General features: G+C 45.0%; 1 protein-coding gene across 1 annotated transcript in view; it reads left to right on the forward strand.

The window, feature by feature from the left end:
- Positions 1 to 23,089, forward strand: part of LOC126188733 (hepatic leukemia factor-like) — a 622,120-nt gene that overhangs the window by 444,328 nt on the left and 154,703 nt on the right. The gene's annotated exons all lie outside the window — the stretch shown is intronic.

The raw sequence follows: 23,089 nt of genomic DNA on the forward strand, positions 1-23,089 counted from the left end.
AGCACTATGGGACTTAACAGCTGAGGTCATCAGTCCCCTAGACTTAGAACTACGTAAATCTAACTAAGGACATCACTCACATCCATGCCCGAGGCAGGATTCGAACCTGCGACCGTAGCAGCATCGCGGTTCCAGATTGAAGCACGTAGAACCATCCGGTCACAGCGGCCAGCGGCTACAATACCTATTCCGGCCAGTCTTGATTAAGAAGCTGACTAAATTTTTGATGCATGCATGGGCGCAAAACGACAGTGAAACTTTGGTAAGTAAGCTTTAGTTACAGAGGGATAGAAATAATTCAGTCAGTTCTGTGACTGAAAGCTCGTATATTTTAGGATCTAGGTTCCATCTTTTATGCAAAACACTGCCTTTTTCTTGTTACCGAAACGGGTTTCGGCACCTCTGTGCCATCATCAGTGGGTTTTGTTTATTGAACAACTGTAAAAAGTGAACATATTTTAGTCTGTAACTGATACAACAAAACGAAGCCTAAGGAGAGTTTTTCTTCGCCTGTGTTCTTACCTTGTTTTTACATTATATAGTTTGGCAGGATCATACGTGTGGTGGTCTGCACTGATAGCTTGTCATCTGCAAACCAAACGATGTAAATGTGAATTTTATCAGCGATTTAACACATCCTTATATTTTTAAGAACGTAATTTTGGTATGGCAAGATGTTTTGTGTATATATTTGTTATTACTCTAGTTCTGTTGCGACCGATCCTTCTTCCAAGTAATGTATTGATTAATTAGGTTACAATGTGTAACAGTGGAGGGTGGGAGTTGATTTGTTATTTCATAGCTGCATAAGGACACACCTGATGTAGCGAAAGGAAAAAGAAATGTCACGTCTCCAGATAGCGTTACATGCTATGAAGTGGTGTAACAACCATCTACATAGAGTGTTACATTTTAAGACTGATTCGATTTAGAGCTGGAGAACCTCCGCTTGCTTTTGCTGTGTTTTTATGTGTATCTCATCTTCACTGCCTGTGTGTTATATAGCATCCGAGTCAGTGTCTGTATCAATGTCGTTTACTATGTACTGCTGATCTGTCTGATGTGGAGCCTGTCTTGTTGTACCATATGGTCTCTGCCGTTTCTGTGGTGCATGTAATGCTCGTAACACTTCGTCAGCGATGGTGTTTATAGAGTTCCAGTCATCTTGTCTGCATCCTGGTTCCCTAAACTCCGTTTTGTATATACTATGGCATCGCAGATGACCACTGGTCTGAATGACGTTTTGGCAGTTCTGTGAACGCCGTGTTTTTATTTACGTTTTAATTTTTTCCGTCGTTGAGTGCGGCCTACAGTCTTTTAGCGGACAGCACATTTCGTTTAATGCTGTATCTCGTTTGTTCCTGTTGTGATAACATTTACCTTTGATGTTAATGGGACACGATATAAGCTCGCCGGCCGGCGTGGCCGAGCGGTTCTAGGCGCTACAGTCTGGAACCGCGCGACCGCTACGGTCGTAGGTTCGGATCCTGCCTCGGGAATGGCTGTGTGTGATATCCTTAGGTTAGTTAGGTTTAAGTCAGGGCTTCCCAACCTTTTCAGCTGGTGGACCCCTTCTTCAGTCGCAAATCCATGGCGGACCCCTAGTCTGTTCCCAATGACTGCCCCCCCCCCCCCTCGAAGTATCTATAGTCTTTGGTTTAGACATGCATGAAAACAACTTTAAGGCCAAAAATCGACTTATGAAATAGGTAGTGCACTTACAAAGCAAGTTTTACATTTAATGATGCCTGGGGCCGCATACGTGCCAGCGAGTGCTGTGATTGGTCGACAAAGCTCGCTCCGCGCATGCGTAAAAGGTTTCAGCGCATCTACCGCCATGAGCCGTCGCACAAGCGACCCCCGTATTGTTGCGAAACTGTCGATCAGAGAAGCCGCGTTCTCCGGCACTAAACTGTGTATGCGATCTCATTTAGGAACCGCAATGGCAGTTTGGGAATACGACCTGAAGTAAAAGTAGACATTTTTTTCACACACAAAAAAAGTGATGAATTTGATTGTCACATTTTCATTCAATAATTTTACTCATTATTTTACACGATTTGGTGAAGGGTGGCCGCGGACCGCCTAGAAAGAGCCGGCGGACCCCTAAGGGGTCCGCGGACCACACGTTGGGAAGCCCTGGTTTAAGTAGTTCTAAGTTCTAGGGGACTGATGACCTCAGAAGTTAAGTCCCATAGTGCTCAGAGCCATTTGAACCATTTTTTTTTTTATTTAAGCTCGTATTAAACACTCGCTTGCCCTTTGCACCAGACAGCATGTTTTACCTTTAATCGTCTCGGAATACGTTTGGCAGAGAGCCATGGGAGCCATGAAGAAGACGTCTCCCTTGCTCTAAAGCACGCCCGTGAATAAACGCTTCAGGTTTCCGTTCGTAACGCCGGTGTTTCTTCGGATGCGCTTTCAGGCACGTACTTTCTTTCGGTTCCGTGCAACATATAGCACCAGGGTGGAAGTGGTGAATTTACAGTCTGCGCAACTCCGCCGACCCTTGTTGGGCGCGGAAAGGAACGTAATGGACCCCCAGTCTTAGCGAGGTCGGCACTAAGCAGGGAATTGGTGCAAGTCGTAAGTCTGAGCCGATACGAGTCGTCACCGTGCAGTGAGAGTATCGGGAACTGGACGTAACTAGAGGCGCGCATGGAGTGGGCGACGTCGGTGTGTTTGGCGAGTGAACAGTGGCCGCTTTCTGGCTCGCAGGAGCGGAGGCTGCGCCTGCCGGGGCCACCTGTTGCTGCGGCAGCGAGCGGCCAGTTAATTGGCGGCGCGTGCTGCGCCCACTTAGCCCCGCCTCGGCCGGTCGATGTCTGCTTGTCTGTGCCACGGCGTAACGTCTCCAGCCGACAGCCGCCGTTCGTTCGGCCAACGCCTCGCCCACACTTCTCTGCTCCCTATGCGAAAAACAAAGAAGCCCGCGCCGACAGGCTTTCGGGAAATACCGCGGATCGTGTCTTTCCGGCAGACTAGGCATCTGCGATGGTGTCTCACGTCGAAGCCAAAATGTGCATTTTGCGCAGTTTTCCACACTCTTTGATTGCTCCCATTCTTGTAGGAACACCGCGTCTATTCGTCATTACCGATATCGTTCAGATCTATGGTACATGCATGGCTTGGCTAGAAATGAAAGTGACAGAACTGGAAACTCCAGATAGCCAAGGGTTTAGAAAAAAAATACCGTTTTTGACGCAGATCGGGCACTTTTTATGTTACCACTGTTCCCAGGCAGCGGTTGACACAACGGAAAGCGTACGAAAGTGTGATTCGAGTGTCGTGGGGTCGAGTCCCTATGCGGAAACTGGCCTTTTTTATCTTAAATTTTTATGTTACTTACACTGCACAAGAAGCGAAATAATGTTCAGTATATAGTATTTATTAATATTTTCATAAATGATATGAAAAGGAAAGGCCAACGAAAATGTAACAATGCAAATAAATTTGCAGGAAGAGATGACAAAACATACACGAGAACTTCGTATACAAAATTGGGTACTATTACTAACAGAGGGCCGGCCGCTGTGACCGAGCGGTTCTAGGCGATTCAGTCCGAAACCGCGCTGCTGCTACAGTCGCAGGTTCGAATCCTGCCTCGGACATGGATGTGTGTGATGTCCTTACGTTAGTTAGGTTTAAGTAGTTCTAAGTCTAGGGGACTGATGAACTCAGATTCAAGTCCCATAGTGCTTAGAGCCATTTGAACTAACAGATGATTTACACTTACTGGCGTTTTTGCAGTTAGATGGTGGTTTTGTTCTATAGAGAAACAAAGGTGATTTACATTCATAAAAGATTCTCTATCATGGCATAGTTTGGCAGCAAACCACACGTAACACGTCATTTCGGCAAATATGTACAATCGAACGTATTTTGATGCATTCGTTTCGGGCTGTGAATTCTTTTTCTCTCATGATGAGATAGGAACAGTTGTGAAACGTTTTGATCAAATTCCTTGCCTGACGGTAGAAACAGACATCGCAGCGTTGCCGTAACGTTTGCATGATGGCAGTCATTCTTCATCTCGGATAATCTCGTAGTATAATATTGTGCATAACTTTTTCCTCCCCACGAGTCAGTTAATAGGAGAAATCTGTCGTCTTGCGCGTGAGCCTTCATCACATAAGTAAAAAAAAAAAAAAAAGTGTCCTTTTGTGTTAAGTTTCCCTGATTTTGATGAAGTAATGACGACATTCGTGTATGTCAAACAACTGGCCATGGACACTTGCTCTGAATGGACGGCGTGATACGCGAATCAAACGCTTAGTTGTCCAGTGATTAACTTACCAAACCCACAGCAGTTAAGGTGGTTTGATGATTTACAAGTTGAACATTGTACGATGTTCAAATATAAATATTCTCTTCCTCATTCGGTGTGAAGTAACGTTATGTATTACTTATTGAGCCCGCTCTTCCGCTGTGACAAAACTGAGGTAGAGCTACTCTCAGTCCAAATGTTGGGCTGAGCCACACAGGTCATGACATGGCTTTGCACGAGAGGACAAGAAGGTAATGTACACATAGTTATGGCACGCCAGGCAAGTTTTATTGATAGCTGCGCTACACTTCGAAGTGAGACATATACGTCAACTATTATGCACCAGGCAGCAGGTCTTTATACTCAACATTTAGAACCTGTTACCAACCGGTTAGTTCTTCGACGACAGATCTCCGTTCCTTGGTCAAGGAGCTATTCAAGAATTGCTGTCTGATCTTCCTCATCGTGGGAAAATCTTTTTTCCCACAAGATGTTCTTTCAGCTTACCGAGACAGTGGCCTTCATCTGGACACCGAGCCACGTAGGCATTCCAGGAAATGAACTCACCGACCGTCTAGCTATAGACGCAAATACAGGAGATTTGTTGGTTGTTTGGGGAAGGAGACCAGACAGCGTGGTCATCGGTCTCATCGGATTAGGGAAGGAAGTCGGCCGTGCCCTTTTAGAGGAACCATCCCAGCATTTGCCTGGAGTGATTTAGGGAAATCACGGAAAACCTAAATCAGGATGGCCGGACCCGGGATTGAACCGTCGTCCTCCCGAATGCCAGTCCAGTGTCTACCCACTGCGCCACCCCGCTCGGTCAAATACAGGAGATCATCTTGACTTCGGAATACGTGGCACATACTTACGACGCAATGTTATGAGGCTCTGGGAAATGGAATGGCAGGCTACTACGACCCAAAACAAGTTAAGGGGCTCCGGAAAGGCTCAAAATCATGAAAAGTTCAATTTTTACTTTTTTGCGTTTTCTGAATCTGCAGACTATTACCTTTTAATAGATATATAATTTATTCAATTCCGAAGACTACAACTATTTTTAATTTTTTTTTTGAAATGTGTTCTACATGGGCGTGACCCACTGTGGCGCTGTTAAACTGCTGTCAAATGGTGTTATTATTAACGTCCGTGTTCATCAGGTACATTTTAGTGATGTGAGATAAAGTATGTGTTGTGGCTAACCTGTGATGGTTCAATATATATCGCTGGTGTGATTGTCGATTGTTTCATGTTTAATCACTCTGTCGTTATCTCGAAAATATTCGTAATTATTTCTGTTTCTTGAGTCTCTGTTTTGTTGAAGTATAATAATGAGTAAAAGTAAAGTTGCTGTTGCGACTTTCAATGATGGCAACATTGTAAAGTGCAAGGTATTTAGAAATATGGGAATGAAGATAGGTTCTAACATGGTACGAGCGATGCTTGCTTTAGACAAGGAACGCCTTCGGGCTGCAGACAGGGCTGTAAAGAGTCTAGAAATACAAGCAAGAGTAAACAGGAGGAGGAACAAGAGGAAGCTGGAGGAGGAGTTTGCAGAGGATGAAGATAATCCATCCTATGGACCTGGAATGCACTAAAAAGTTAATCCAATCTTTGTCGCTCGATTCCCAAAACTTTTATTTTCTCATACTAATTACATGTTTTCTAAGGATCTTCCAAACATATTTGTTTCAAACTTTCAGTAAATGTTACACAGTACCTTCTGCATAATTTAACACAGCCTTTTTCCAAAAAACTGTTTTTTTAACATATAAATAAAAAATTGCAAAAAAAATGTTGTGAATTTTCATTACAATTGAAAAAAAAAATCATCTTTAATAACTGAACTAAAATTTTGTAAAATCCCTGTGTTAAGTTGTAGCCCATATTCCAATAAATAATCTGTAAAAAGTTCAACTTCCTACCTCAAATACTTTGTGAGGAATGATGTAATTTATAAGCGTTATTTTAACATTGCAAGTATAGGGCGTTCCGGAGCCCCTTAAGAGAGAATAAGGGGCCTACTAAGGTGTGGCAGGCATCTTTCCAGGCCTCTCTGAAAGATGCCACTGTGCTGTGCCGACTGCGCTCAGCCGCACGAGACCCACGAGTTGCTTCTGGAGGGTCCTCCTCACTGCAGCTGGGATAGTCTACTGAAGGTAGCGCACGTTCTTGTTGAGTGCGCCCTGCCCTGCTGGCCGATCTGCCTCGCGCTCTCAGCTTGCCTACCTCACTACCTCAGATGCTTACGTATCACGAGGCAGCCACTACCAAAGTGTTGCATTTCCTGACAGAGCGGATTTTTCCCGAAACTGTAATACTCCCGCATTTACAGTGTTAGGGGTGGTTGTGTGCGTGTGTGTGGGGTGGGAGGGGGAGGGGGGTCAGCCTTCCCTCGCGGCGGGTTTCCTCCATGTGATCGCGGGTTCCTTTCTTTCCCCTCATCTTGATGTGCCTTTAGAACCTCTGAAGAAGATGCTGCCTCTCTTGTCTCTCGTTTCTTTTGCCTTTCACGTTAGAACTACTGTCACGCCCTTTTTTTAAACTCTTTCACTTGCTTATACGGTTGGAGCAGCCAAGTCCCCAATTTTTTCGCTTTTTATCTTTTTTACGTGTTTCTCTCTTCAAATGCAGGTACTGATAACCCAGTAGTTTAGTCCCTTTAAACCCATAATTATCCTCATCAGCTTACCGAAAAGGTGCAAATCGCCTGGTGAATGATATAGGCTCCACCATCGCCCACGTCTGTGTGGCTTGGTCAAATTGTAGGCACCGTTTCACAGTGGCTGGACACGACATCGCATTACGTCCACATACCGCCAGAATTACACGATGAAACTGTCAAGTATAGACAATTCGCTCATAAGAATCTTAGTGTTCCGCCTACTGCCAACTGTGAAGTACGTTTCCAGTTGCCGCGCGATTTCCCTCGCACTCTGTGATGAACCTGTCACACGAACCGCAGCGGAAACTCACAACATGTACTGTCTTCTGACAATGCGCCATTCTTTTTACGCAGTGAAAGGAAGGCAGATTCGAGTTACCGACCCGTCGACAGCGCGGTCATTAGAGACAGAGCACTATTGTTGGAAGAACCACATTGCAGTTTGACACTTTTCACGTATACATAAATAGAATAAAAAGAAATTGGATTGGGCATATATTAAGAAATAATGACGGACTGAAACTTCCTGGCAGATTAAAACTGCGTGCCCGACCGAGACTCGAACTCGAGACCTTTGCCTTTCGCGGGCAAGCGCTCTATCATCCGAGCTACCGAAGCACGACTCACGCCCGGTACTCACAGCTTTACTTCTGCCAGTATCTCGTCTCCTACCTTCCAAACTTTACAGAAGCTCTCCAGCGGACCTTGCAGAACTAGCACTCCTGAAAGAAAGGATACTGCGGAGACATGGCTTAGCCACAGCCTGGGGGATGTTTCCAGAATGAGATTTTCACTCTGCAGCGGAGTGTGCGCTGATATGAAACTTCTAGTTCTGCAAGGTCCGCTGGAGAGCTTCTGTAAAATTTGGAAGGTAGGAGACGAGATACTGGCAGAAGTAAAGCTGTGAGTACCGGGCGTGAGTCGTGCTTCGGTAGCTCGGATGGTAGAGCACTTGCCCGCGAAAGGCAAAGGTCCCGAGTTCGAGTCTCGGTCGGGCACACACTTTTAATCTGCCAGGAAGTTTCATATCAGTGCAAACTCCGCTGCAGAGTGAAAATCTCATTCTGGAATGACGGACTGATGAAAACAGTTTTAGAAGGTTACGTAGAAGGGAAAAGGAAGCGAGGAAGGAAGAGATTCCAGATACTGGATGACATGACGGACGGCACAACATAACAGCACCCTTAAGAAGGAAGCAATGGATCGCAGAAAATGATGAGGCAAAGGACCTGCTAATATAGCAGATAACTGATGATGATGACATGCAATTGCCACAGATTCAGGACACGATAAGTAAAAATCCAAGGATGGAGCCTCGGACCTGAGTGCAATGTCTGAAGCATGTTGAATTTACTATGAAAGTACTAGATATGTATAAGACATAAACAGCTTTGATGGAAATTACAATGTTTCTTTCATAACACGAGTAACAAAATGAGGTGTTTGCATTTCCGGGATGAAAACTGGTATAAAGGCACTCACTGGCGTGTTGTGTTATTGCACTGTTAGTACTTTGTCCCACCTCCATTCTTTCGAATTACCTTAAAAATTCTTTACGGGATTGATTTTGTTAGCGTTTGTAGTTTTTGCTGTGAAATTGTGCCTCACTCTTCTCGTATAGCACTTTTCAGCTTACATACGGCCTCAAACTGCCTTCCATTCCTATAAACACGCCTTGCAGGTATTTCTCAAAGATTTTCCACTGGGTTCAAATCCCGACGAAGTGCTGGCCAGGGCAAGACAGCGATATCTTTCTCTTCAAACCACTTTTTGATTCTAGCAGAATCGTAGACAAGTCATTATATTGTTGAAACATTAGGTTTTCGTCCCCTGGATCCTCGTACTTTATAGTCACTTCTATTTCTAGCACCCAGAGTATATGTTGAATTTATTCCAGTGTTCAGTCAAGCAGCGCTCGAGTTACCTTTAGCGCAGAAGGCTGCCCAAATCGTAAAACTACCACCAGCCAAATTTTTCCACATTCTTACCTGTCGCTCTGTTCCCAGACCATCGCAATAATATTGAAATCCACCTCTGCCCAGTTATCTTAAACTTCTCATCACTGAAGATCACTTTATCCCATTCTGAAGTCTATGACATATGCTTTTCAGCCAACTCCAAACTAGTCTGTTTACGTGTTAGTATTAATGCTGGTTTCTGCAACATCTGGGAAACATTTTATGTACGAGGGCGTGCTGAAAAGTAATAGGCCACATCCGGTTTTTTTCGTGGAAACTTAAAATTTTCTAAATAAAACAAACTTTATTTTTGATCCCTATTTATCTGCAGATCTCTGCGGCTACACGGCTCCGAATTGTAGCGTGGAACGTGGAGGTGGGCAATGTAACTGTGTCGGTGCGTGGGAATCAGCGTGCTGTAATCGAGTTTCGAATCCCAAAAGCTCGTCCACACATGGAGCAGCCTCCACTTCAGCCTGACCATGCAAACCAAACACGAGCTCGGCGTCATCTGAAACGGTCCGACGCCTCCATACGGTCCCGGCTCGGCCCCATACAATTTTAATCTATTTGCATATCTTAAGGAACACCTTCGAGGACTTCGCTTCGATAGTGATGCACTGGTGCAAGCGGATATGAGGTTATGCCTCCGTTAACAAAACGTTTTGCAGTGGCTTTATCAACAAACTGGTCTCTAGTAGAGAGAAGAGTGTTGTCGAAAGGGTGACATGTTGAGAAATGAATATGTAGACATGAAGAGTAATGCTCTAGATCGTTGCTATCGTTTGTTTTACTGACAAGGTTTAAGAGTTTTCACATAAATATGCGGAGGCATTACTTTTCCGTCGCGCCGACGTAATTGCAACAGAAAAAGAAAATGCATCGAAGATGCACGAGAAGTTGAAAAACTTAAGTACAAGGCATACACAACTACTGCTCTCGAAGAAGTGTTCCAAAGCAAATTCCTCGGGCTACTTCAGGGATGACATGTTGTTAAACGAAAAATAGGCATAAAAACAGGCCAACCACTTTCACAGTTAACCTTCTGTCAGGTGAGCAATCCAAACAAAATGAAAAGGTACACATGTTACAACTTTTAGGCCTAAAATTTAAAATTAACCGCGAACATTTTATGATATGTTTACAGAAACAAATCGACACCCACTGAAGATGACACGCAGGCGTAAATAAAAAAAGTATTAGATTATGTTTGGCGGAAATCAGAATTTATGAAACGAAATTTAATTAGCGAACATGAAAAAACTTTAGCGGGAACCTACGAATGTAACAATAGGACACATAAAGTACTCGTGTTTACCATACCGAGAGAGTTCACTTCTGTTGTAAATGACGCAAGCGCTGTTCCTGGTACTATGCCGACAGCCACCTGACCACCTCACACGTCGGTTTTCATGCACGTTGTCTTGACAAACATTACTGGCGTCCGAAGACTGCAGTAGCTGTCAGAGAGGGTGCTGGCAGAATGCTGTAACTCTCCTCTAAAGACGCACTCGCGCTGCAGCCAGCAGGCATGTCGAAAGCAGTGTCTGGTGTTTCTCGTCCCGCACTGAATTGTGTTTACGACAGCGCTGTCATCCCATTGCTCTTCATTCCCTCGCTCACCAACACACATACCCTTTTAACTGTCAGAAGACTCGGCATCCGCACTAGCGAAAGGTACGCGACGGGAACCAGTCCACGAGTGCTATTGCTCGGTGAACGAGCTTTCAGTCACTGCGACGCCGCGCCGCTTCTAAGAAGTGTTGTAATGGAGTCAGACACTCGACGAGCCTCCGGAGAACTGGTGGAGGAGTACGGCCGCTTCATCGATTGTGGCAGTCAGCGTGTTTAACCGGATGTTGGAGTCGTTACAGAAGTATGTGTCGCGGCTGACGTGCTACATTATTTGGACCAAGACTTATGTCTGATCTCAGATGAGAAGCAAAAACTGGGAAAGGAAGTACACTACTGGCCATTAAAATTGCTACACCAAGAAGAAATACAGATGATAAACGGTTATTCATTGTACAAATATATTATACTAGAATTTACATGTGATTACATTTTCACGCAATTTGGGTGCATAGATCCTGAGAAATCAGTACCCAGAACAACCACCTCTGGCCGTAATAACGGCCTTGATACGCCTGGGCATTGAGTCAAACAGAGCTTGGATGGCGTGTACAGGTACAGCTGCCCATGCAGCTTCAACACGATACCACAGTTCATCAAGAGTAGTGACTGGCGTATTGTGACGAGCCAGTTGCTCGGCCACCATTGACCAGACGTTTTCAATTGGTGAGAGATCTGGAGAATGTGCTGGCCAGGGCAGCAGTCGAACATTTTCTGTACCTAGAAAGGCCCGTACAGGACCTGCAACATGATGTCGTGCATTATCCTGCTGAAATGTAGGGTTTGGCAGGGATCGAATAAAGGGTAGAGCCACGGGTCGTAACACATCTGAAATGTAACATCCACTGTTCAAAATGCCGCCAATGCGAACAAGAGATGGCCGAGACGTGTAACCAATGGCACCCCATACCATCACGCCGGGTGATAATTCCAGTATGGCGATGACGAATACACGCTTCCAATGTGCGTTCACCGCGATGTCGCCAAACACGGATGCGACCATCATGATGCTGTAAACAGAAGCTGGATTCATCCGAAAAAATGACGTTTTGCCATTCATGCACCCAGGTTCGTCGTTGAGTACACCATCGCAAGCACTCCTGTCTGTGATGCAGCGTCAAGGGTAACTGCAGCCGTGGTCTGCGAGCTGATAGTCCATCCTGCTGCAAATGTCGTCGAACTGTTCGTGCAAATGGTTGTTGTCTTGCAAACGTCCCCAGGTTTTGACTCAGGGATCGAGACGTGGCTGCACGATCCGTTACCGCCATGCGGATAAGATACCTGTCATGTCGACTGCTAGTGATAAGAGGCCGTTGGGATCCAGCACGGCGTTCCGTATTACCTTCCTGAACCCACCGATTCGATATTCTGCTAACAGTCATTCCATCTCGACCAACGGGAGCAGCAATGTCGCGATACGATAAACTGCAATCGCGATAGGCTACAATCCGACGTTTTCAAAGTCGGAAACGTGATGGTACGCATTTGTCCTCGTTACACGAGGCATCACAACAACGTTTTCCCTGGCAACTCCGGTGAACTGCTGTTTGTGTATGAGGAATCGGTTGGAAACTTTCCTCATGTCAGCACGTTGTAGGTGTCGCCACCGGCGCCAACCTTGTGTAAATGCTCTGAAAAGATAATCATTTGCATATCACAGCATCATCTTCCTTTCGGTTAAATTTCGCGTCTGTAGCACGTCATCTTCGTGGTGTAGCAATTTTAATGGCCAGTAGTGTAGAAAAATGTTGGGTACGCCAACTGTAGTAGACAGAACGATGTATAGCAGTGGTTAACACTGGTCGGGTATTCAGGACGTACAACGGTTCAAAATCCCGTCACACGCCTTATTTGTGGTTTCTCAAAATCCGTTAAGGGAGGGGTGGCCAAAAATTCGGCTCGTAAGCCGTGCCCTGACACGGGTTCCACAGCAATCAACCTGGTTGCACATTTCTCCCCACCGCCACGGCACGTTGTCTGGAAGGAAGGAGGGAGAAACTGCAGACGAATTGGTTTTATATTTCACATTTCGCAACAACATATAACACAGACAAAACATTTTCAGTATTTTTTTTTTCACGCTGAAGACAATTTTAATCTACGGCAAACTGCTGGCATAAGGACAGACGCAGAGAATTTCACAGACTGTCTCACTTAGGTTGCCACGTAATCGTGACCTATTTAGTTTTCATAATCGAAAAAGCCGTTGCCATGTTTCCCAATTAGTGTGGGGCCGCGCGTTGTAGTGCGGCAGGATGATTCCGCCCGAAGCACTTCTGGGCGTTTTGACTTCACGGCGCGTCGCAGTTTCTGCAAAGTGTCTTCATTGCCCTGAGCGTTGATTCTGGCTTCACGCTTGAGGAACTCGACGCCCAGAGGGCCCCTGCAGTCTGAGCAGGAGGTCACGATAACGCCCGCTGCCGCACTGCCAGGGCTACGCTTCAGCGATTTAGTTGGGAAGCACTCCAACGTCTTACGTACAGCCCGGATCTTTCACTGCGTGATTTTTACATCTTTGGCGATTTGAAGAAAGACATACATGGACGCCGGTTTTAACCGGAACGTGGAGTGAAACAGTGGGTGTGGTTGTGGACCGTCTGCGGCCTATCGCATTCTACGAAAACGGAATTGATAGTCTCGCCTCCCCTTGGGACAAATGTCTTAATTCCATCGTCCCACTCTGGCGGCTGCTCATTTTTCATTTGACTGTCCCTTACATATGTGCGGAAGTTTGCTGGTCTGAAACGAACAGCCGGCCGGTGTGGCCGAGTGGTTCTAGGCGCTTCAGTCTGGAACCGCGCGACCGCTACGGTCGCAGGTTCGAATCCTGCCTCGGGGATGGATGTGTGTGATGTCCTTAGGTTAGTTAGGTTTAAGTAGTTCTAAGTTCTAGGGGATTGATGACCTCAGCTGTTAAGTCCCATAGTGCTTTTTGAAACGAACAACAACGGAATGAACTGAATTGAACTTGTAGACTTCGCCTTCAGGTGGTGTAACAAAGATTGCACTCTCAAAACTTTTGAAGATGGTGCTTTAAAAAAATGCTTGGAACTGATATAGTAAGCTTTTGTAACTTTCTCAGTAAGCTGGATAAACACCAGGATATTTCAGAAAATAAGGAAAGGGAAGAAGCGCCCTTCGGTCTTTGCGGTTTCCACTTTCCGTCCGTCACCGTAACTGGTTTGAATGCTGACCAACGAGACCTGCAGGTGAAAGGAAGACAGTGGCGCACCACTTCCCTGAGGAACTTCCTTGTAGACTTAAGCCTTACGCTGCTTACGTTTAACAGGCGCGTCGCAACTTATAGCGCCTAACGTGAAAGCTGTGTCGATCCAGTCCAGATGACTTCCGTAGCCACGTGCACCGGCCACACACAGCGGCTGCCGAAAACGAATTACTGTATTGATGAATGTTGTGTTGTTGTTGTCGTCGTCGTCGTCGTCGTCGTCGTTGTTGTTGTTGTTCCTCTAGCGGCGTGTTATACAGCGGTGTTGCGCGGGAATACCATTGTGCAGCGGCTCTCTAGACAGGCACCTGCAAACAAACAAAATACTAATGAGGTAACTTTATCTTTTCAAGAAGACAGTTAAAACTTCATCCCTCGTATCTTCGTAACTCCAGATGTGAAATTAGCTTCGGCTATACCCGAACGTGGTGTTACAGAATGGTTGTTTTTCACTATGTACGTGTGAACCACGTTAAGTTGGACACCCCGAAAGTCGTAAACGGGTGTAGTTATCAGAAAGAAGTTTCCACAAAGTGATAGCACGCAAATGGTGTCTGCTGTATTTGTAAAGCTTCTATCTTTCCTTATCTGTCGAGATACTGAAGCAACTGTTCTATTAATGGAACGATACATTTTTAATGGCGCTCTCTTCGGTTGCAAAAGTACTGCTGTAAGTATCTGGTCACCTGTCCTGTCACCCGTATTTAGAAAATAAAGACCGAACCTTATCGAGTGGCTGAACACAGAACTCATCTTTCCACGAGGTTTCGAATGCCACTAAAAAAATACATCGCTTCCAGCATCGCTGTAGATAAGGAAGATAGAAGTGTTATCAATATAGCAGATTCTCATCCGTATCTACATCATACTGCGCAAGCCACCAAATGGTGTGAGGTGGAGTGTACTTTTGTTACCACTAACTGGTCCCCCCCTACTAGCGAATGACGCGTGGGAAGAATGATTGTCGGTAAACCTCTCTGTATTGACTCCAGTTTCTCGAATTTTCTTGTCGTGGTCATTTCGCGAGAAGGAATACGTTGTCCGTCTCTTCTTGGAAACCTCTGTCTCGACATTTCGGTAGTAAACCTCTCCGTGATACAGAACACCGCTCTTGTAACGTCTGCCATTGCAGTTTGTTGAGTGTCTTGGTAACGCTTTCGCTGCGACCTACGAAACGCGCCGCGCTTCGTTCGAAATTCTTGCGGCTTTCTCTTGAATATCGGTACATAAAATGTTTTGCGAAGTATTCAGTGCGTTCAGGTTACGTAGTTGTATCCATTTGATGATGTAGATGGCGACGAAACCTCTTTTGACTTTTTCGTGAGTGATGCCGTCTTAGACAGTGAAAAAGCTATACCTACCAGAGGATCGCTACTCAATATTTAGCGTTCAGAGTGAACAAACACATGAAAGTAAGTTCAAAACAAGGTTTTGCTTAGGAAATGTAACTCATTCAGGAAAGAGGTAGCCTCTAAAACTGTAGTTCTACCGATTCTTGAATACTGTTTAGCCTGGTACCACAATCAACTTCTACACTCCTGGAAATTGAAATAAGAACACCGTGAATTCATTGTCCCAGGAAGGGGAAACTTTATTGACACATTCCTGGGGTCAGATACATCACATGATCACACTGACAGAACCACAGGCACATAGACACAGGCAACAGAGCATGCACAATGTCGGCACTAGTACAGTGTATATCCACCTTTCGCAGCAATGCAGGCTGCTATTCTCCCATGGAGACGATCGTAGAGATGCTGGATGTAGTCCTGTGGAACGGCTTGCCATGCCATTTCCACCTGGCGCCTCGGTTGGACCAGCGTTCGTGCTGGACGTGCAGACCGCGTGAGACGACGCTTCATCCAGTCCCAAACATGCTCAATGGGGGACAGATCCGGAGATCTTGCTGGCCAGGGTAGTTGACTTACACCTTCTAGAGCACGTTGGGTGGCACGGGAAAGCATCAAGCAAATGCTCCGTCAACTCCAGTCGCACACGCTAAAAACCAGGCGTTGTGCATGACGGAGCAGTGTACCATTAAAATTCTGATCAGAAATGTTCCAAGGCATGTCAAGCAGCTTATTACGTACTATGTCTTGCAAACTATCCGTGCGGCAGAGTACGAGAAATTCGAGCTTATGCAGAGGATTAACCTTTTTTCTTAGTTGCCTTCAGTTTGTCCCGAGCTGTACCCGGAAAAATAATTGCTCATAATGAAAAAGTAGTTCGCTATTTATGTGGTAAAACAATCTATCACTAGGCAAGTCAAAGGGTACTCACGAACACATCTATTCACTGCCTCTGAAGTTAGCCAGAAGAAATACACTGTTACGGCTTGAGACTCTCCAAAGAGCTCTACCATTAGGCAACAGCGAGTCGATGTCAAACCGCAGACGGCTGTCCTCGGGAAAGCACGCGGAGACACTGCCGAAAAAGCAACCGTACAGTGAGCGAGCCCAGGGTCCAAGTTGCTTAGCCCTGACCATAGCGCTAACCATTGTTGAGTCCAGGTTCTGTCAGTCAGTTTCCAAAGAGCCCATAGCACTCTAACTATAGTATTAGTTTTGGCGACATTCACCTCAGTTGCCAGTGTAAGTCTCTTGCGCTCATAGGGGAGAATGTCTGTCGAGGTAAAGACCGAGGGAACTCGGCGTGGCCCAAAAGCCTTTGGGTTAGTAATGAATTCCACAGTGTGAGAAGAGGGAAAGGGGGAGGGTGAACGAGAACATGGTACTAAGTATTCGCCATCGTAAGGTGGCTACTTCATCAAATGGAAACCGATAACCATCCTGCCACTGATTATTTAAAGAATCAAACAGCTTCAAACGCCTCATTACTTAACAAATGAGTTAATTTGTTAAACAGTTGTCGCAAAGCAAGTGAAATGTTTATGGTTGAAAATGCAAAATATTCAATAATGTTTCAGGATACTGTATGCAAAATATATTGCAAATGGAGTTAGTCATAAAGAAGTAATAAAATAAAACATGTCAGATGCTCAAGTTTTACAACATGAACAACGGAGTTGTGGGCCGTGAGCTGGGACAAGTGCCAAAGCGCTAAGCCTCGCTACACACTTCCCCCACCGCCATGCTAAGCCGTCTATGAGAGAGGAGGGGGTAGAGGTGGAAACTGGCAGCACAGTCACACTCCGTACGAGTTCGTTGTATATTTCACAATTCTGAACAAGATACATCACAAACAAAACAAATTTTCAGTCTCATTTAATTATTTTTGACGCAGTGAAGACGTAATATAATTTTTATATGATAGCATTTTGCGACCTCTACCTGAAGAAAACAACACAGATGTCCTGGATAGTTTTAATGTAGAAGGATTTGTCATTAAAACGGGAATAACACTGCAGGTCAGTCAGTTACATCTGCACATGCACAGCGGCGCTTTCAGCTGAAACGGCAAACGATCTCGAAAACAGAGATAAGTTTGTCAGAATTTGTTCCTTCTACAACACGACATTTACCTTTAAATGTATTCCCAACAAATGACAAATAAGTTGTTTCTCTCCTTGCACTGTCATACTGTGGAAAGTGTTCAATCAAGTCCACTTAAAAAGCGGGATGTTCTAATTTTCGTTTCTACACTCCTTCTCTGCTTCATAAATTCAACAACAACGAGTTTTAAATCGAAAAATTGTTGCGCCCGTACCCTTTGACTTAACCAACGTACCTTGCAGTAATACGAGAAGTCCCCATACCCTTCATCGAGTTCTATTGAAAACTGTTACAAATTATATTGGAATAATGTGTGCGACTTCTGAAATTTTACTATGCGTACCACCAATTTCTTCACGTACTCCATGCCTGCAAATTTCACACAAAGTACTTCTTGATGTACAGAACAATGAATTAATCTGTCGATCGTTGTAATTGTCTCTCTTTCTGTTGTGTACATAGTTCCGCGTAGTCAGCGCGTACACAACTTTCCCACTAGAGCGCGCCCCGCTAAGCAGAACAGCGCAGGCGCAGCGCTCGTCCGTCTCCGCACTACGAGATGGCACTGTCTTAGAGACGGACCAAATTCTGCTTCCGCCGATCCGCGTATAGATATGTCACGCAGCCAAGGAGATTACTGCTAACGTAGAACCTTTTCTCCTCGCGGATCACACTCGCGCAGTGATACCTGAACGCTCGAGGTATTATAACGAGTGTACAGACCTCCGATTAGTCAGTCTGCATCAGTCTGCATTTGTCTGTAGTCAAGTTTCAGTCTGCGCGTAATAAGATTATCGTATTCCTGTACATAGCCATGAAGATAAATGAAGAGGCACTTTGTCAAGTATCAGAGATATGTGAGAATAAGATTAACGTACCAAGACCAAAGGAACTTCAGATTGTCAATTGTAAATAGCATCCAGAACCAAGTTAAGTAATTTTTATGCTTGTTATTATTTAAATAAATGCGTGTGAAAATTCATCTAGTTCTGTTTAGAGTTGGTCACCGTCAATCTGCTACTCTAAGCGTGCAAGTGGCATTTCTATCGTCTGACCTAACGGCAGAAGATAAACATGCCACGATAAGACCACGAGACACATTACTGACACTCGCCTACTTAGTTAGAGCGACAAGTCAAATAATCTGATGGTGTGTGTACTGAAGGTTTTACAGTATGCACACCACAATCAGTAAGTATACAAAGTTAACTGAATGACTCTGGCAACTAAGATCCCACGAACAGAACGACGTATATCAGTGCACGCCGATCTACACCGTTACACAGGTAACGGGCAACACATTTTGGGTGCCCCTGTAGGCTGGTGGCAGCGTTCTTCCGGGAACGGCCACTTCTCCCACCAAAAGCGCTGTTTGTGCTTGAGTTCACAGACTGACTATACCCAAGCACGACTCACGACCCGTCGTCACAACTTCCGCCAGTACCTCCTCTGCTACCTTCCCAACTTCAAAGAAGTTCCCCTGGGAAAGTTGGAAGTTTAGCAGTCCTGGAAGAAAGGATATTGAGGAGACATGGGTTAGCCAAAGCCTGGAGATGTTTCCAGAACGAAATTTCACTCTTGTTGGAGTGTGCGCCGATACGAACAATTCTAATCCGCTGTGTACTTGCGGACTTGTGGCCGTAGCGCCTCTGCCGGTCGACTACCGAAAGCGGGAGCGCGCCGCTGACCCCAGGGGCAAGGAAAGCAGCGACTGCGACGCGGCCGGCGAGAGCCGTCATGAGGAGAGGCGAGGCTGTGGCCGCTATGGAAATGAGCCATTGTTCTGGGCGAGCGGCGAGCGCCGGGGTGACGCGTGGGCGGCGCACGCACGCACCCAGCCGCACGCGTGGCCCGCACCGCTCACACTTTCGACTGCCTGCAGGCCTTGCATACGGGACCCTCTGTTCATCACTACATTTCTCCACTGACAGCCGCTGAAATCTTCCGTTAAGGACATCGAGGCGATGAGACCTGAAAGTCAATTCAGATACCTGCCAGAGTCGTATTTACAGGAACTCACGTACCTTCGTCTATATATCTATGAAGATAGTAACTGTTCTCGAAAGAACAGATACCATTGATGATCGAGCAGCTTCTCTAGAATAAATGATAATTAATTGAAACCCTCAGCTGCCTGTCTATTCTAGAGAAGCTGCGCGGTCATCAATGGTATCTGTTCTTTGGAGAACAATTACTACCTTCACATATATACTTAAAGGCTACCCAGCCATTGACCTTCGTCTGTGCGGATGCGCACAGGTTGCTCGAACTCTTACGGGAATCGTCATCTTAGTGTGCGCGAGTAATGAGTGGATGGGCAAATACCTATTAGGTGCATTACGTATGTTGGTTGTGGACAGTTGGGAATGTGGGTCTCACGGGATGCGTGCAAGGGATAAGTCCCTGCAGTCGCGCTATTCATCTGTGTCCTCGGTGGCTCAGCCGGTACGGTAGCTCAGCGTGTTCGGTTAGTAATAAATAGTAGTAATAGTAATAAAAAACTGAGTTAATCAATCAACAACGAACTTAACTGGATGTCTTACGACGTCCGCCCCGAGCGGATGCAACGAACAAAAAGTGAACATAATGAGATTTAAAAAGATGGATGGAGCGTCTGCCATGTAAGCAGGAGATCCCGGGTTCGAGTCCCAGTCGGGGCACACATTTTCAGCTCTCCCCATCGTGGTATATCAACAACAACTGACGGCAATTGATTGGTTTAAATTAATTATCATTGGTTCAAATGGCTCTGAGCACTATGGGACTTAACATCCGTGGTCATCAGTCCCCTAGAACTTAGAACTACTTAAACCTAACTAATCTAAGGACAGTCCGGAACCGCGGGACTGCTACGGTCGCAGGTTCGAATCCTGCCTCGGGCATGGGTGTGTGTGATGTCCTTAGGTTCGTTAGGTTTAAGTAGTTCTAAGTTCTAGGGGACTTATGACCTAAGATGTTGAGTCCCATAGTGCTCAGAGCCATTTGAACCATAATCTAAGGGCATCACACACATCCATGCCCGAGGCAGGATTCGAACCTGCGACCGTAGCGGTCACGCGGTTCCAGACTGAAGCGCCTAGAACCGCAAGGCCACAACGGCCGGCAAATATCATTTATCTACGTCTACATTAGTAAACGCCTCAGAACACGGCCGGCCATGGCGTACAAAACTTCACGCGTACCGAGTTTGCGGGCAAAGCCTCGGTCTTTCTCAGTTTCCGTCGTTTCTTCCCGAAAGAAAGATTTTTCGGTAGGCACAACTGTTCGGCAAAATCGTAGTATCAGCGCTGTTTACTCTTCGCTATTTGTTCGTGGTGTGCAACACAGTAAGAGGCCGCCATTGGCTCTTTTCATACCAAGAGGCACTCTAGCGATCTATAGTCACAAGCTTTGAAAACTGAATGGGAAACACAGAAGAGAGGAATGAGAATTTTCATTGTCTATTGTGCGGTAACATGATCGACAGGTACTGAAATTACAGTACCGAGCACGAAGAATTTAAAGATTTAGTTGGCAATGAAAGTGTGGTGTGCGTACTGTAAGACCTTCGGTACACACACCATCAGATTATTTGACTTGTCGCTCTAACGAAGTAGGCGAGTGTCAGCATTATGTCTCGTGGTCTTATCATGGCGTGTTTATCTTCTGCCGTTAGGTCAGACGATAGAAATGCCACTTGCACGCTTAGAGTAGGAGATTGACGGTGACCAACTCTAAACAGAACTTGATTAATTTTCACACACATTTATTTAAATAATAAGAAGCATAAAAATTACTTAACTTGGTTCTGGATGCTATTTACAATTGACAATCTGAAGTTCCTTTGGTCTTGGTACGTTAATCTTATTCTCACATATCTCTGATACTTGACAAAGTGTCTCTTCATTTATCTTCATGGCTATGTACAGGAATATGGTGATCTTATTGGGCGCAGACTGAAACTTTGACTATAGACTGGTACAGACAAATGTAGAACTCGTACAGACTGTTGCACACAAATGCAGACTGACTAATCGGAGGTCTGTACACTCGTTATAATACCTCGCACGTTCATGTATCACTGCGCGAATGTGATACGCGAGGCGAAAAGGTTCTACGTTAGCAGCAATCTCATTGGCTGCGTTACATATTAATACGCGGATCGGCGGAAGCAGAATTTGGTCCGTTTTCTATGGCAGCGCTGTCTCGTAATGCGGAGACGGACGAGCGCTGCGCCTGCGCTGTTGTGCTTAGCGGGGCACGCTAAAGTTGTGTACGTGCTGACTACGCGGAACTATGTACACAACACTGATATACTTCAATGTCCGGAAGTGATGGATAATCGTCTAGCATTGCAAGAAAATGTGCAGAATACGAGGAAGAGGAGGTATTTGCGGAGTAACGATCGTTCTATCGTCTCTAATGTTAGTACAGCGTGTATTAAAGAGGCGACCCAAGAAGAACTGTTGGCTAATATTACTAGTCCCAATGAAAGGGCTGCAATTCATGCAAACGTCAGCGTCGTCCAATAGGACGCATGAGGAAGGAACGCGAAAATAAGCCGCATGGTTTTGTGGAATCGTCACGAAGGAAAACTAATAATCTTGGGAGAAAACCGATCGTTATAGACAGTTTCAAAATCACGTAAAACCTTTGATACTTATCGAACACTAAATCTCTATCTCGGTCACTATTCACCCCATTCTCAGATATATTGCTTGAAATATGTGCGCATTAGCTATTCTAAACACTGCTGAAATTTTCTTTGAAACATGTGCATCGATTCTGGACTTCTAAGCAAAAAGCTTGACGTACGAGGTGCGTTGATATATTAATTTTTATTTTTTGGTAATAACTTTATCTACAGCAATGTTATCCTCTTCAAAATATTCCCCATTACATACTATACACTCGTGCCGGTGCTTTTTCCAATTTCCGGAATTCTTCAGGAACTGTTTCTTCGGGATAGTTTATAGGTCTCTTAACTGTGCATTTTTAATCTGATCCATTGTTGTAAAACCGCTGTTCTTTAAGGCCTGCTTTGAAATGTTTATACCAGTTGTATGCCCTTCTTTCACTCATAACAGGCTGACCAAAAGCAATATTTAACATTTCTAAAAATTTCTTACACTTTATTCCATTTCTATAACAAAATTTAATACAGATTCTCTGATCTGGTAATCGTTGATGCGACCAAAACACATGTAACCTTTTTGACAGCTGAGAACAGAGTAAATACCCAATATGCATAACATCGTACACATACTTTTGAGACATGTTTACGAAGACAGTGACAAAAAATTAGTGCAAATCGGACTAATCAATATATAAAATTATAAATTTGTGCTTACTTTTTAAAAACTTGTTGCAAAAATTGTTAAGTTTCAGTGCATTCCTTCAAAGAAAACTTATATGTTTTAGTAGAAACACAAAGTAAAAACAAGCCTCAAATTCTACAGATTCACTGCATTATGTGGGGTTCGTTTTACGAATAGCAATAGAGGAACATACAGTACATTCACATGAGCAAGCATTTGGTTCTATGTTTGTAGTAGAATCCTGACTTCCATTCTTAATATTATTTACTCTATAATGTTGTGATCCAGAAGAAAGCTGACGTTTTTTGTATTCCTTATGGTCTTAATACATTTGTCTAAAAATGAACGCAGCCGAGACGTATCTGTACACGGCGTCGGCACAGATTTGAAGCGCGCGCCGCGGCAGGGGCGGCACTACGTTGGGAAACGCAGCCTGTAGAAGCGCCTTGTGACGTAGCTGGGTTGGCAGAGTTGGGACTCGCTCGCTCTTCAGTTTCAGTTCGCTCAAGGGAAAGGTCTCGAGTTTCAATCTGCGAGGGAGATTCATACAGCGCGTATTCCGCTGTACAGTGAAATTTCATTCACGTGA

The sequence above is a fragment of the Schistocerca cancellata genome, chromosome 5, assembly GCF_023864275.1.
Source record: "Schistocerca cancellata isolate TAMUIC-IGC-003103 chromosome 5, iqSchCanc2.1, whole genome shotgun sequence".
Taxonomy (NCBI): Eukaryota; Metazoa; Arthropoda; class Insecta; order Orthoptera; family Acrididae; genus Schistocerca; species Schistocerca cancellata.